The sequence below is a fragment of the Humulus lupulus genome, chromosome X (assembly GCF_963169125.1).
Source record: "Humulus lupulus chromosome X, drHumLupu1.1, whole genome shotgun sequence".
Taxonomy (NCBI): Eukaryota; Viridiplantae; Streptophyta; class Magnoliopsida; order Rosales; family Cannabaceae; genus Humulus; species Humulus lupulus.
Genome location: NC_084802.1, coordinates 138,499,335 through 138,515,129, shown reverse-complemented (window position 1 = coordinate 138,515,129; position 15,795 = coordinate 138,499,335).

Genomic DNA, 15,795 nt, shown 5'->3' with positions numbered 1-15,795 from the left:
ACCGAGATTTTATCTTGCAATAAGCGAAATTTTACTTTTTACCTTAAGTTCCAAAATCTCATTTTTACACTAAGTGTGAAAATCCTATTTTTCACATTTTTAACTACATAATTTGTTAGGTAATACCTTGAAATTCACTTACCCAATTGTTACCAAAATTTCTCAATTCTATGTTTGGTATGCCATTTAGGTCTTTGAAAAATCTTAGGTCAAAAGGAGCATTTTTTATTGGTGAAATTATTTTCCAACAATGAGGTAAAAATGACCTTATTTTCAAGTCCTTAATTTTTATAAATATTGGCACTTAATAACTTTCAAACCGTTCAGTATTTTGTTACCAAATTTTAAAATGGAATACTATGTTATGCCAAGAATATGTCCACAAATGTTTAGAAAAAACTGGGTTCATTTGACCTATATAGTGGCTGTCCAAACTTGGTCCTGAAATTAAGAATACGAAAAAAAAAGTTTTTTACCTAAACATTGAAATAGCATAACTCACTCATTTCTAAACATTTTTTAGTGTTTCAAAAGCTCAATTTTATGTAATCAATCTAAAAAACATCACAGTACAATTAAATTTTACAAAATTATTAGATAGTGGATGCTTGACCCCTTGGAAGTCACAGCTCAAAACTTGTATTTTGTTTTAGTGTTCTCACCAAAACCCTTAGGGATTTTGGTCCATATTTTCAAAAATCAACACACAAGCATCATAAAAATTATAGAGCAACTACCATAGCTTTATTACATCACCAATAAGAAACTTTAAGCATTAAATATACAAAATAATGCTTAAAAATAAAAACCATACAATAACAACCATAAAAAGTAAACTTTTTACCTCTTGTCGTTCTTGCTCTAGGTTTTGATGTTCCTACTAGCTTTGAGTCCTTCAAAAATCTTTCAATACCTTAACCAACTCCCCAAACAACATTGATAGTTAGCTATTGAAAGACCTATGGTTAAAAACTTTACAAAGTCAAGTTTTTTGAAACTTTACCTTAGGGAAACCCTTCCTAGACCAAAGCTTAGGCTTCCAAGCCTTCTTAGTGTTCTTGAGGTTGAAGATGGAGAGAAAACTTGAGAGAGAGTTTTCAAAAAAGATGAGAGTGATTGTGAGAGAGAGGGAGTCGGATTTTTTTGGGGGGGGGGGGGGGGGGGTTAGAAGCGTTTAGACTACTCTAAAATATCCTAAAACACTTGAGTGTTTTACTATCCACTTGCCATTAACCCTAATATTTAAAATGGGATTTAAAACTCAATTATTTTTGTTCCATTTAAAACCTCACATGGCTGGCCACCTCTTTCTTTTTATATATGTCATCATATTTTTATATGTATACATATATAAAGGTTAATAAATATTTACTAAGAAGAAAAACCCAATTTGACTTCCTATGACCTTTTTCACCATTATTAAGTTTTAAAAATAAAACTTAACACATAATAATTAAATTAAATGTCTCTCATGGTGTGAATGTTGGAAGAGCAGGGATTATGATTGATGTATGAATTCTATGGGCATGTGTTTAGCACTACAGTGGTTTTTGAATGTAGTGTGGTAAAATTGTTCCCGTGGGGAAAAGCTCTTGATATATTCATCATGTTTAATGGGTCATGTGATAGTCAGAATCCCATGATCTGTAAGGGGAAAGATCGGTTAAAAGCTGTTCAATCCCACACCACCTTGGGAAGGTCAAGTGTGATGATTCTCAGACTGTGTAGGTATGGGACTACAAAGTTGCAAATGGCTTAAATGGATTGATGGGTACTACCTATGCCAACAAGATGCATCTTCTTTTCGGTAGCCCATCACTTGAGAACTCCAAAGTGAAGCGTGCTTGACCTGGAACAATCTGTTGATGGGTGACCTCTTGGGGAGTTTACCCAGGAAGCGTGCGAGTGAGGAAAAAGCATGCTAGAAAGACTCGTGTTGGTTTGTAGGGCCAATCATCATTCCAAGAAGCAACCATAGTGATGTGAGGCATTACAAATGGTATCAGAGGCTTCACCCAGCTGAAAGTGTGCCCGACGGGGACGTCGGGCCCGTAAGGGGGGTCATTGTGACAGTCAGAATCTTGTGATCCATAAGGGGAAAGTCTGGGTAAAAGCTGTACTATCCCACACTGTAACGCCCTGGTTACCCCAGAACAGTTACAGTGAACGGTGAACTAGAAATTCGACTCATTGCCTGAGTCCTTTGGTTAAAAACGTGTTCTAAGTGTTAATAACGGGTTATGGTGAAAACCGTTAAAAAGGAAAGGATATGTTTTATTGATACATAAAACTGTTCATGGGCCCACAAGAACATTTACAAGTTATTTGCAACTCAAAAAGGTCATTACTATTCCAAAATTTCAAACCCCGCCGACCTAAGCGGCAAAAATAGGGTAAACACCCTAGTTCCTCTGAGAGCTCCTTGGCCGTGGTGGTCAAGCGGCCGCATATGTACACATCACCACCTAAGCTCTCCACTCAAGGCTGGGTGAGCTTTTCTTTTCCTTTACCTGCACCACATAGCACCCATGAGCCAAAGCCCAGCAAGAAAACATAACATTATGTTTAAACATTATCAAATGATTATCATTATAATCACACTTGAGCACAAAGCTTTCAAACAAATGAGTGAATATCACTTGAGGTTCCGATAAACCATACTGAGTGACTGACAAGGAGGTCACTAATTCAAATGGAAGGGTGGCTGTTGGGTAAGCCTCTAGCCTTCAAGCGGTTATAATGTTCATCGACCCTTGAGGTTGGCTTGTCATTAATGCTCTTTGAGTCATTCAATGCTGATAATCGATTAGATCTAATCTTCGTTGGCTTGCGTTAACATGCTAAGGCCGTTCTGACTAATGAGTCAGCGCAACGTGACCAGTGCCCAGTACCACTGCCGAACCTGACTAATGAGTCACAACTTCACAGTTGATACTAACACCTTTGCCAATTCTGACTGATGAGTTAGTGCAACGTGACCAGTGCCTAGTACCACTGCCGAACCTGACTAATGAGTCAGTACCATGCACAAGTGAGCAACATTTGCTAAGTATTCCATTATCAATTCATGTCCACATTTATACAACCAACATTCCTCATGAGTAACCATGCATGTCACATTTGGGGTGCAGTTTTCTTACCTCTGGTTCGAGCTAGAATGAATAAAAAACGACCCTTGAGAACGATCAACCTTTTGGTCCTTTAGCGGTTACCTGGTCATAACCAATTATGGGATTCCATCAATAAAATAAATCATAAAAGGTTCCTGTAACGCCCTACTTCCTTAGAGCCGTTACTAAGTGAGTTTTAAGACAAAACAGTGTGCAATGAACTCGCTAACCGAGGTTTTGAAACAAAAGTGTGACTAATTAAAAGTTAAGGCTGTAATCTTAGAAAAATGCGTTGTTTCAATAAAACTTCTAGTATTTAACATTTGGGATCCCAAAATGAGGTTTGAAAACTATTTACATCTTAAAATAAGTTTACAATTGATCAGTTATAAAATCATAGATTATTACAGCCATTTCAAATAAACCCCCAACCAAAGCAGTCGGGCAGGCCAAACATGTACGTGTCGCTTCACGCTCTCCGTACTCATGGTTGGTTGACTCAGACATTGCCCTTACCTGCAACACAGAGCACCCGTGAGCCGAAGCCCAGCAAGAAAACTCATGCAGTACATAACATATGCAATCTATACAGTTTATCATGTCAGATAATCCACAGATAAACAAGTCAACCATTAGACTAAGCAAACACGGCCATGCCGCCCCAGAACCCTTACCGCAGCCTGGGGTCTCGGTCCTCACCGCAAGGATCTCACACATATCCTATGGGTCCCACCCTGACCATAAGCATCCCATGTGCTAAGTGTTACTTCCGGCCCCGCTGCCGTTCTCGGCCATAGCCGTTCATTTCACTATAAACATATATAGCATAAAACAAACAACATTCAAACAAATATCAATTCATTTAAATCTGCACCCTAACATGTAATGCAATATAGGGCCGTGCCCGGCAATCATCTCATCATGCAACATGCCATATAGGGCCATGCCCCGCAATCACACTATGGGCCCACGCCCTATCCTACGGGTGTTATAGTTTTCTTACCTGTATCCCGAGCTTTCCGATGCACCAAGGCCACAAGCACGGTCCTCTAGCACGAGCCTCTCCGAAATCCTAGTCACAACACACATAAGACACTTTTAACAACCTTAAATGAGCTTCCAGGCCAAGTTCTAGTACTCGGAACGTTGAACTTCACCAAACATGGTAAAGACTCAACCCCGAGCACCCTAGGTTAAATTCCCAAGCCTAAAATCTCAAAATCCCAAAATCCCTTAAGCGCCGCGGCATAGGCAACCCATGCCGCGGCATGGCCCCCAAACAGAACCCCCAAAGGCTCAAAAACAGGTAAGGGCCGCGGCATTGCTTGGGCCATGCCGCGGCCCGCCCTTCTCCTTCAGCATGCAACTTCTTCGAAGGGTCGCGGCTCACCAAGAACCATGCCGCGGCCCGACCCTTTGAACCCAGAAAAAAAACCACCATTTTACTCTCTAAACCTCACCTTAAACCATCCCAAACACATATCTCAACCCCAAAACTAAATTCCAAACTTCATATGAACAATCTAACAACCTATAGACACTAGAATCAAGATCAAAACACAAACATACCCAACAATCCACCCTTAGATTGCAAAATCAGCAACTTCAAACTAAAACTTTAAAAACTTAACTCAAGCTTTAAATTTCACAAATCAAAGCATAAATCAAACTTAAATATGCATAAAATCCTTACCTTAAGTAGAGAATTCACCCAAAAGCCTCCTTGATCTCCTCCTAAACTCCCACTTCAGCCCATTTTTCTCTTCTTCTTCTTCTTCTTCTTCTTCTTCTTCTTCTTCTCATTGCCCTAACTTTCCTTCTCTTTATTTTCAACAAAGCCATCAAATAAACCAAATGCCCAAACCGTGCACCCTATAATCCCAGCTGAAAATTGTCTACACCCCTTGCCAAATGACCATGCTACCCCTCCAAATACTCCTTTCCCAACTAAGTCCTCAAGGGCACTCTAGTCTTTCCACTTGTATTTCAATTCTACCATTTTCCAACTATACTTGTTACTCACAGCAGTAACTAATGGTTACCCAGGTTACTCAATCACCAATAACCATTACCCGCTAAATCTCAATTTAACCATAACAATTCCCAAAGTACCCCTAGGCTCCTCCCGAGCCGGATGTAAAATCCCGTTGTGACTTTTGAGTAAACTAGCTCTCTAGGACCGTCTCGGCACGTGCATCACAATAATAACACCACACTCACGTGGTACAATTCACATAATACAATTATCACATATCAATGCAGTTATGCCCAACATGGCCAAAATTACAGTTATGCCCTTCTAACACGATCCGGGACTACATGCATCTCAGATAAACAAATAGTCATATAACATGCTTTAAATCATAATCATGCATTTAACTCATCAAAAGTCACACATAAATCCCATCATGCCCTCCTGGCACACTAATCAAGGCCCTTAAGCCTTATTAGCGAATTTGGGTCGTTACAGTTCCCAAACCAAAACTTAGCCTCCAAGACATCAAACACTACTTAACCGGGTAGTAGGTTCGACCCTGAGGTCTAAGGCTTGAATCCCCAAGCTAAAAACACCTTTCTGGCCAAAATTGCCCTGATGGGCTGCGACTCACGAGAGCCATGCCGCGGCTCACCCTCCTGACAGAGGCGTTTCCACCTCTGAAGCCAACTTAGGCCGCGGCACACCATAGCTAGGCCGCGGCTCATTTTGCAAATCAGCCCAGAAATCAGCACGCACCAGCTCAACTTCCCCTGCGTTTTCCCTTGGAACCAACCCTTCAAACCAATCCAAAACACCAACCTAACACTCAATTTAACCCCTAAACTCCATCTACAACTCACCCACATCAAAAACCAAGTAAAACATCAACCTAACTCCCATTAATTCCAACTATCCACCAAAGAATTACAAGCTGAAAACTCAAAGCTAAAATAGAGATAAACCAGAAAGTTATGGCTGAAACTCACCTCAAATTCGAAATCAAACCCTCTTCAATGGCTGAACCAAGTCTACAAACTCAGCCCCTTGATTTCCTAGCTTGATTCCACACTTTGAGATCAAAAACTCCAAAGAGGTAATGAAAGAAATGGATGTACGGGAAGGAGAAGTTCTTGCTCTATTTTTGTTTTGTTTTCTACAGCCATCTAAAGCTTCACATATATCCAAACCAAATGACCTAAATTCCCCTAGGTCATTTAAGGCTTCTAGAATCATTTCAAGGGTAAAATTGGTACTTTCCACTTATCCCGTTAATCATAATTAACGCTTCCCAATTCTCGCTAACCTCAATACTCTCAAACACCAATAATTCACACCCCGTTACCCTTCAATGCCTGGTAACATTCTAACCATTAAAAACACCCTGAGACTCACCCCGAGCCCCGAGCTTAAACCTGTTATGACCAAACCGATAATTAACACACCATGATCGTCTCATGCCGAATGGCTCGAACAAACCCACATTATAATGTGGTCTCAAAATATATCACCGACATGCATACAGATAAATAATTTACCCTCAACGGGCCAAATTACCATCACACCCCTGTAATAACAAATATGGACACACATGCATGCATTTAACATCATATTATAATATAATCCACATATACATGCATTTTATCATTTAATGGCATAATTAAACAAGTATGGCCCTCCCAGCCTACTATTCACGTCGTTAAACACATCAGAGAATTCGGGGCATTACACACACCACCTGGGGAAGGTCAAGGGTGATGATTCTAAGACTATGTAGGTATGGGACTACACCGTTGAAGATGGCTTAAATGGATTGATGGGTACTACCTATGCCAACAAGATGCATCTTTTTTTCAGTAGCCCATTACTTGAGAACTCCAAAGTTAAGTGTGCTTGACCTAGAGTAATCTCATGATGGGTGACCTCCTGGGAAGTTTTCCCAGGAAGCGTGCGAGTGAGGACAAAGCACGGTAGATAGACTTGTGTTGGTTTTAGGGCCAGTCGTCATTCCAGGAAGTATCCATAGTGACATGGGGCATTACAGGTCAAGTTAGTGACTGCAGATTCAACTAGCAGGTATGTATCCAAGGCAGATAATGAGACCTGGTGGTGGTTATACAAAGGTTGGGAGTTTCAGCCAGGGGTTGAGTTCTTCATCTGCCCCTATGAATTTTCAGCAAATGTTTACAGATGTGCAATTAAGATTGCAGAGGCAAGAGGAAGATATTAGGTGTTTGAAGCAACAACGGTACCTATTGGGGAACACCTCTTCCTTTGTTTTTGCAGGAGTGGCACAAGTTTTGGCTCAGCCTAGGGTTGAGAATAGATGGGAATTTTTCAGTGGAAGATTCCAGGAGTATTACCCTCCAATCTTAATGGAAGGCCTAGATCCATTCAGAGCGGAGCAATGGATGGGCCTGATTATTATAATTCTTGACAGTATGGGTATGGTGGGTCATGGTAGGGTGATCTGTGCGACATATGTATTGCGAGATGATGCCTAGACATGGTGGGAAGTAGTATCGCAGACATGAGACACAGCTGTTCAATGAGAGATATTACTGTGAGTCAGGCAAGACTGCTAAGATGAATGAGTTTGTGAACCTGATTCAGGGAAATGCAACAGTAACCGAGTATGTTATCAGATTTGATGGGTTGGCCAAGTTTGCTTTTGACATGGTACCCACAGATGTAGCTCAGAAGGAAAGGTATATCCAGGGGTTGAATCCAAGAATTGCTCAGGGCATTAGAGTTGCCCCAGTGCATGAAATCTCTACCTATGCTCAGGTTGTAGGGAAGGCTCTTGCTATTGAGAGCACAAGAAATAAGATTGAGAAGGAGAGTGATGGACAGCATGGAGATCAAGTAGTGGCACCTCCATTTATTGGAGCATGTAAGAAAAAGAACTGGAGGACTTACGCAGAATGCACTCGGTGTAAGAGGCGTCATCTGGGAGAATGCCGAGCAAAGGCACGTTTCTTATGTGAAATGGTTGGGCACTTTAAGAAGGATTGCCAAAGGTGAAGGAAGGATGAGCAAAAGGGGGTGGACAGCTCGACTCCAGCTCGAGTGTTCATTCTGAAGGAGTCAGATTTCAAGACTGAGACTGAGGCTGGTTCCTTAGGGATGGCAAGTCAGCTTTCTAGTTTTGATTTTTGTATTATGCTGACTGGGTTTGGTACCATGTTGTTTCTTTGTTTGATGCTTATAGAGGGGCATAGAGATGATATGCAAATTGCATGATTATGTTGTGATGGGAATGTGATACTTTAGTGGTAATTTTAAGAGATGAAGTAGATTATGAAGGAAAGGACTGATCAATGGTTTTGATAAAGTTGGTTATGACAGACTTTGAGATCATCCTGGATTTGGATTGGTTAGCCAAGTGTGAGGCAATGCTAAATTGTAAGGAAAGGATAGTAACTCTTGGGATTGAGAGTGGGAAGCCCTTGTGGTAGTTGGCACTGTGCAGGGATCTTGTAAGCTGATGACATTTGTATTTAGAGCTAGAGACTATTGCAGGGGAATGCATATAACTCCTAGCTAGTGTGGTGGATACCACTTAGGTTTTGTCAGTGAGATTATGACAGACTGGAGTAGTCTGTGAGTTTCTAGATGGACTTCCAGAGGATTTGTCAAGATTACATTTACATAAAGAGATAATGGTGATTAGATTGGTGCCAGGGATGGAATTAGATCTAGGGCATTGTATTGAACAACTTCAACAAAGTCGTAAGAGCTTAAGATTCAGTTATTGGATAAGGTGGTATTCTCCAAGGTGGATCTTTGATCTGGTTAGTACCAGCTAGAGATCAGGGGAAGAATATGCAGAATATTGCTGTTATATTAGAGAAGAGCACTGGGAGTGCTGGATAATGTTATGAGAATTTGGTTAATGTCAAGTTGTTTTGATGAATCAGATGAATAGAGTATTCAAGGATTATCTGAATTTGATTTGTGACCGTCTTGATCGACGGTATTATAGTATATTCTCAGTTGGAGATTTGCTAAGGTCAAGGAACGCCTCAGAAGGTAGGAGTTTCCTAGGATGGGCAGGATATTATATGTGCTTTGGGAAAGAGTTGTGAGTCTTCTTGCAGATCAGAATCAGTTTGCAGGTAGTTATGACACCTCAGTGACAAGGAAAAAGTGATTGCCTATGCATCATGTTTGTAATGCCCCGAAATCTCTAATGCGGTTTAATGGCTGGATTAGTAGGCCGGGAGGGCCATAACTGTTTAATTATGCCATTAAATGATAATATGCATGGTGATGTGAATTATATTATAATATGATGTTATATGCATGCATGTGGGTCCACATTTGATTATTATGATATTTTGGTAATTTGGCCTGTTGAGGGCATAACTTTATATTTGAATGCATGTCGGTGACATATTGTTGAGACCACATTACAATGTGGGTTTGTTCGAGCTATTCGGCATGAGACGATCATGGAATATTAATTAGCAGTCTAGTCATAACAGGCTTAAGTTTGGGGCTCGGGATGAGTCTCGGGGTGATTTTAATGATTAGAGCGGTACCGGGAATTAAAGGGTAACGGGATATAAATATTTGGTGTTTGAGATTATTGAGAATAGCGGGAATTGGAGAGTGTTAATTATGATTAACGAGATAGGTGGGAAATACCAATTTTTTCCTTGGGAGCCTTTAGAAACTCTTAATTGACCTAGGGGTATTTTGGTCTTTTCACCCCTAGGATAGATATAAGCCATTGTAGGCTGTGAAAGAAGAGAAAAGCAGAGTATCACTTGAAGCTTCTCCCATACCTTCTTTCCTTTAGCTTTCTTTGTGATTTTTGAGCCATTCTTGAGGATTCAAGCCTGGGAAGTAAGCCTTGGGAGTTTTGGAATGTGTTCCACCATTGAAGGGCATCATAATATGAGTTTGAGGTAAGTTTCTAGCCATTGAATTCCCTGGTTTTCCCTGTTTTAGTTCTGATTTGCAGTTGAGATTTCTAAGTTGAATACTTGGTTTTGTTGGGAGTTTTGGCTAGGGTTCTTATGGTTGTGATGTTTGGGGTACATGAGGATGGTTTTTGGGTTCATTTGGCATAAAAAATGGGATTTGGAAGCAATGGAATCGAGTTAGAACTGAAGGAGTCGAAGAAGGAAGTTTCAGGGGGAATCTGGTCTGGGGGTAGCGCTACAGTGCCCATCAGAGGGCGCTATAGATCTACACAGAATGGTTCCTCCAGAATCCCGTTTTGAGTGTTTTTAAGGGTTTTTGGCTCGGGGTTTCAATCCTTAAGGCCCAGGATCGAATCTACTCACCGTGTGGGCATGTTTCGAGGTCCCTGGAGGGGGTTTAGGTTAAGACCCTTTAAATGTTGATTTTCATTAATGGAGGTTATAATTGGTTGTGATTAGGTAATCGCTAAGGGGCTAAAAGGTTGATCGTTCTCAGGAGTCATTCTTATTATATTACTTGCTCGAACATGAGGTAAGAAAACTGCACCCTGTGTATATGATATGCATGATTGTTATTGAGGCATGTTGGTTGATAAATGTGGACATTGATTGCATATTAAATGCTAGCGGACGTTGTTTACTTGTGTATGGCACTGATTAGTCAGGGACGGCACAGCGCCCAAGGGAGGGCGTTATAGCGCTAGCCAGGGCAAATCAATCCTGGTTGTAGCGCTACCCTGTTTTTCCTGATGCATGTTTTGGGCACTTTTGAGGGTTTTTGGCTTGGGGTTTCAATTCCTAAGGCTCAGGATCGAATCTACTCACCATTTGGGTGTGATTCGGGGTTCCGGGAGTGAGGTTTAGGTCAAGAACCTTTCATTGCTCAATTTCATTGATGGATTCCATATTTGGTTATGACTAGGTGACCGCTAAGACATTAAAGGATCGATCATTCTCAAGGGTCGTTCAATAGTTATTTCTCGCTCGAACCATAGGTAGGAAAACTGCACCCAGTATGTGATGCATGAGAAACATGTGATTAGGGCATGACATGAATGTTGAGTATGAGATTGTTCAGAGCCTGATTCTCTGCATTTGTACATGATCATAATTATGCCAGCGACTGTTAAGTAAGCACGCTGAATGCCCTACATTTGGATATTTGACATATGATATATGTCTGGTTGCATTGCTTACTTGTGCATGGCTCTGACTCATTAGTCTGAATTGGTAATTGTGTCGGTATTAACTGTGAAGCTGTGACTCATTAGTTAAGTTTGGCAGTAGTACTAAGCACTGATCGTATGGTATTGAAACATAAGTCAAGAACGGTCTTAACGTGTTTAATGCAAGCCGAAAAGATTAGATCTAATTGACATCAGCATTGAATGACTCATTATGAGCATTAATGCCGGACCGACCTCAAGTTCGATGAAAAATAAATGCGCTTGTCTAGCCTATGGCTAGTCACTTAGAGCCAGGGCCAGAAGGCCCAGGAGACTGCATCGTCACATGGATATGGGGGCTGAGCCCACGTAGTGACTCACTCATCAGTCACTCATCTGATTTAAGTTAGTGGCTTACTCATCAGTCACTCATCTGAATAGGGCTACACGCCCCATAATGGTTAACATAACCTCAAGTGTTAAATCACTCATCTGATTAGGGCTATACGCACCATCATGATTAGGATCCTACTACCCGGATTACTAGAATCCAAGGTTCCAAAGGCTAGATTAATATTTCGAAGTTATTTATTGGATTGGAATTTGATAGTCATCCACTATGGCTTGTAAGTAGGATTATCGTTAAGGCTCAGGAATGAGGATCATGCTCGGGACCTCTCTTTATCTATCGTTCGGGACTCGAGGTAAGAAAACAACACCCATGTGGTTGTGAAGGGGACTGAGATTCCCTGAATTGAACGTATGTATGTTCTGTAACTTATATGACTGTTATGTGTAATATTAAAGAATGACCTAAGGGTGTCGGGCAGATGACAAGCGTACTGAATGCAGCTTGGCCTAAGCGAGCCGGGATCAGCTAGATAAATAGAGGCCTTGGCCTAGGGGCGGCGACACCTAAACATTTGTATTACTGAATGAGATATATGCTTGAAAATATATGTTCAACCTCGTTTAGATTAATACTTGTACTCTGCTGATTAATTGAATTAATTTTATTGAAGTTTATTATATACTCTTCTTGCTGCTATGCTTGCTGATTATGGTTTTCTTGCTGGGCCTTGGCTCACGGGATCTACATGGCGCAGGTATAGGCAAAGGGAAACTTGACTAACCATGAGTTGTTGAGCATTGGGGGAAGAGTGTACATTTTCAGTTGCTCGGCCGCCATGACCAAGGGAATTTTACATGAATTAGAGCTCTAATCTATATTCTGCCGTTAGACTGGCTTTTGTTATATAAGTCTTTGAGAGTTGTATTTTCCATGTAAATACTATTTTTGGGATCCCATGTATCAAACATTTTTTTAATAAAAATTAACCGTTTATGATCAAAATCATGTAAACCTAACTTGACAGTTGTCGTTAGAATCCCATTTATGTTCAAACAACTTGGTTAGCAAGTATTGCACTATTTTAAACACATAGTGTAACGGTCTTGGTTATCCAGAGCATTACAACTTGGTATCAAACATGTCTAGGTTTAAGGGTTCCTGAAGACTAGCTGGGCATGTACACTCGCCGCTAAAGGCAAGCTCGACTCAAGGTTTGGTAACCATATATGTGATTATATGCTTAAATGTTTAAATGGAATATACATACTTTATCTACATGATTAATAGAGAGCATGGGATATACTGATAGGGCCTAACCCTTGACTGCTATGTGAATATGTTAAGGCATGCTTATTAGCATTGTTATTGTATATGAATAAATGTTAAAATGCTTGTTTGCATATTGTTGGTTGAGTTTTGATGTTGGACCATAGAAAAAATGTTAACCTGCCATCATTGCCTGACTGATGAGTCGTTGATTGCAGATAAACTTTGATAGTTATGCGTCCAAGGCGATCAATACGACTAGCCAGCACTGAGGTTGAGGGAAAAGATGATGAGTAGGGCCAGAACTCTCGGCCATTCCCTAAGAACGGGCAACAGTTGCTTGCTGATATGCAAGCTAGACTTCAGAGTCAGGAAAAGCAGATTTTCCTTTTGAGGCAACAAGCTCCATCAGGGAGTGTCGCACCTAATTTTCCACTTGTTGCGGCACTAATAGTACAACCATTTGAGATTGGAAACGGGTGGGAGCCACTTTATGAACGATTCATAAGACAACATCCTCCAATTTTTGAGGGAGGACCAGATCCACTGAAGGATGAACAGTAGATGAGTATGATCACCTCCATCCTAGATTTTGTTAGGGTGGAAGGTCATGATAGGGTGGCCTGTGCCACCTACATTCTTCATGAGATTGCCCGCATTCTGTGGAAGCTGGCGTCCAAGACCTGAGACATTTCTACTCTGAGTTGGGATGGGTTTACAGATCTGTTCAACCAGAAATATTATAACATTGTCGTTAGGGCAGAAAGGTGAATGAGTTTATGGGGTTGGTACTGGGAAGTATGACAGTTATTGAGTATGCCTTGAAGTTTGATAGGCTAGCAAAGTTTGCACCAGACTTAGTGCCTACAGATGCGGCCAGACAGGACAGGTTTATTCGAGGGCTTATCCTATGATAGCCCGAGATGTGAAGATGACAATAGTACCTGGGGAGATGACTTATGCCTAGGCTGTTGAGAAGGCTTTTACAGCTGAGGAGGCATAGAACAAGATATGGAGGGAGAACATTGCGAGAAGGGATGTTCGCAGAGTAGTGCCTCCATATACAGGGTCTGGTAGGGGCGGAGGCCCCAGTGATCAGAAGAGGAAGACCACTGACACCTCGACCACTGCTGGTCTTGATAGGAGGGGTCGGGGGTGCTTAGGGTGGCCGCCAGGGATGCGGTGAGACATGGAAAAGTTATTCAGAGTGCACCAGATGTAGGAAGCCCCATCTGGGTGAATGTTGGGTAAAGGCTTGTTACTTGTGTGGCATTGTTGGACACCTCAAGGAAGATTGCCTGATGTTGAAGAAAGAGGAACCAGGGAAGGTGGATAACTTGACTCTAGCTCGAGTGTTCACCTTGACAAAGTCAAAGGCTGAGGCTAGTCCTTTGGTAGTGATAGATTAGTTTTCTATAAGAAGCTCTTCATATACTGTATTGATTGACTCTAGTGCTACACATGCATTTGTTTCTAGTAAAGTGATTGATAGCTTGTGTAGGCCTAGTGAGTATTATACTACGAGGTTTGGGACTATACTGCCTACAGGGGAACTAGTAGTTTCTAGGAGATCGATTAAAGCACTGCCAGTGATGGTGGATAGTAGGGAACTATCAGTAGATTTGATTGAGTTGGGTATGGACGATTTTGATATTATATTGGGGATGGATTGGCTAGTCAGATACGGGGAAACTATAGATTGCAATAAGAAGATGGTGACTTTTAAGCCAGAGGGTGAGGACCCCTTTGTTTTCATGGGTCCTATGCACAGACCCCGCGTTCCTATGACATCAGAATTGAGGGCTAGGAACCTATTACAAGGAGGTTGTATAGATTTTCTAGCTAGTGAGGTTGATACCACTAGAGTTACAACACTGGGATCGGGAGAGACTAGACTGGTATGCGAGTTCTTGGATGTGTTTTCTGAGGACTTACCGGGATTTCCGTAGCACAGGGAGATTCAGTTCGTCATTGAGTTGGCGTCGGGTACAGAGCCAGTTCAAGGGCACCGTATAGGATGGCTCCGGCAGAACTAAAAGAGTTGAAGATACAATTATAGGAACTTCTAGACTTGGGATTTATCAGACCTAGCTTCTCGCCATGGGGTGCTCTGGTTTCATTTGTAAAGAAGAAGGATGGGACTCTGAGAATTTGTATAGACTACAGGGAGTTGAACAAGTTGACCATCAAAAATAAGTATCCCTGACCAAGGATTGATGACCTGTTCGATCAGCTGCAGGGAAAGATAGTATTCTTGAAGATTGATCTTCGATCTGGTTATCAATAGCTGACGATCAAGGATGAGGATATTCCTAAGATGACCATCTGTACGAGGTATGGGCATTATGAGTTCCAGGTCATGTCGTTTGGTTTGACCAATGCCCCAGCAGCATTTATGGATCTGATGAACAGGGTGTTCAAGGATTTCTTGGATCAACTTTTTATTGTCTTCATCGATGACATCTCAGTTTACTCCAGTTCGGAGGCAAATCATGAGCAGCATCTCCGACAGGTATTACAAAGATTGAGAGAACGTCAATTGTATCCTACGTTTAAGAAGTGTGAGTTCTGGCTTCCAGAAGTGACATTCCTTGGACATATTGTTAGTGGAGAAGGGATTAAGGTAAATCCAGCCAAGGTTGAGGCAGTTAGGGATTGGCCGAGGCCAAGGAACGCCTCAGAGGTTAGGGCCTTCCTTGGACTAGAGGGTTACTATAGACGGTTTGTGGAAGGGATTTCGAAGATTTCCACAACGTTGGCTGAGTTGACATGGAAGAATTTGAAGTTTACTTGGTCAGACAAGTATGAGGGCAGCTTCCAGGAACTGAAGCGTTAACTGATTATTGCTCCGGTGTTGAGCCTTCCTTCAAAGAGAGGAAAGTTTGTAGTATATTGTGACGCATCGAGACTAGGGTTGGGGTGCTTGTTGATGTAGAATGAGAAGATTATTTCTTATGCCTCATGATAGCTGAAGGATTATGAGCAGCGGTACCCT